The sequence below is a fragment of the Rattus norvegicus genome, chromosome 12 (assembly GCF_036323735.1).
Source record: "Rattus norvegicus strain BN/NHsdMcwi chromosome 12, GRCr8, whole genome shotgun sequence".
Classification (NCBI taxonomy): domain Eukaryota; kingdom Metazoa; phylum Chordata; class Mammalia; order Rodentia; family Muridae; genus Rattus; species Rattus norvegicus.
This window is the reverse complement of record NC_086030.1, coordinates 3,174,645-3,176,205: the sequence shown is the minus strand read 5'-3', so window position 1 is coordinate 3,176,205 and position 1,561 is coordinate 3,174,645. Positions and strand designations below refer to the sequence as shown.

Here is a 1,561-nt window from a genome sequence, read left to right as displayed (position 1 = left end):
CACCACACAGCTGTGGTGGAAAGCAGGGCGGTCAAAGGCATACCCAGGCCAATTGCCAGCAGCAGGTGATTGTGTGAGATCTGGCTGTCCACAGTTGCATTAGCTGTGCCCACCGCTCCCAAAGGAAACCGATTTCAACACACCTTATTGATCCCAGAAGTTCAACCAGGCAGAGAGCGGTTATACTTGACAGATGATGTTACACAGCACAACTTAGGTATTTCAAATGGACAAGAAGTTAGTATTAGAGCAGTGTCTCCGGATGAAGTCTGAGTGGGGCTTCCTCTCCAGTACTTTGAGGTTGACAGATGGATCTAGAGAATTCACTACTGTGGAAAATGAAGACTTGGGTTGGATGGGGAAGGGAGGCCGGGGCCTTGGTGACTAATTGCTGTAACACAGTTCTTCTGGTGGCTGTGGCAGCTTCATGTTCTCTTTTGAAATCATCAAGCGCCTCAGTTCCTGCAGGATGACTTTGATGCTCTGGGAATTCTGCCACTTTTCCAGCACTGCCATGGCTCGTGGATCCACCACTCCATTGGAACTGCTCAAGCCGTTCATATTGACTCTTGTTACAAATCTCACAGACTGGGATGCTTCTCGATACTTAGGCCCACGCTCTATCTTAAGGCGGTATATTTGGTTTTCATAAATTGTTTGTGGAGGCCCAATTAACATGCCTATCCATCTTGTGAGTGTCATGTCTTCATCCTCCTCCAGACCCTAGCTAACTGTGCTGTTACCTACTCCTTTCTTGCCTTCTTCCAGCTCTTCCAACAGTCGGAAATTTCGAAGGACTTTTACTCCCGAGCCTGTGGTGGCTGCCATCTTGCATCGCTATCGCTCAAAGTCAGTCCTTCCTTTCTTCCTCTACCCCTAGGTCCCTTGCTCCTTCTCTCTCTCTCTCTCTCTCTCTCTCTCTCTCTCTCTCTCTCTCTCTCTCTCTTCCACAGGGTCTCATAAATCCCAGACTTGCCTGAAGCTCACTATATATCCAGTGATGACTTTTAATGTCTGATATTCACCAATAAATTATAGATACAAACAACCATGCCTGATCTTTTACAGTATTGGAACTCATCCAAGGGTGTCTTCCATACTGGCATGTAGCCTGTCAAATGAACAACTTACCAAATCTCTTCCTGTTTCTTCTTTGTTCCCTTCCTTCCTTCCTTCCTCTCCTCCTTCCTTCCATGCTTTCTTTTTTCCCTTTTTTTATTTTCCTTCTGTGATTTCTGCTCATGCATTTTCTTTTCATTTTGATTTTGAAGTTAAAAGCTATTACTGATGTTTTCACTTCTTGAAACCAGAAAGCATGAGCTGTAGAGCATTTAGACTTTCATATGTAGAAATCATTGTGTACCTATAGCAAAAACTATATACACTAAAGGTGGCAGAAGCATTATTGTCTCAAAGTACTGGCTCTGTTCTTCAATTTTTATTATAAAGTTTTATTATTATTAATAGTCCATGTAACTAACATGTATACTATGAATATTTGCATTTTGAAAATGACAAAGGGTTATAAATTACATTTTCAATGCAGTAACACAGAAACAAG

General features: G+C 42.7%; 1 pseudogene; it reads right to left on the bottom strand.

Annotated features, from left to right (window-relative positions):
* Window positions 1–249: 249 nt before the first annotated feature.
* Window positions 250–1,561, bottom strand: LOC134481235 (ubiquitin-conjugating enzyme E2 variant 1-like; annotated as a pseudogene).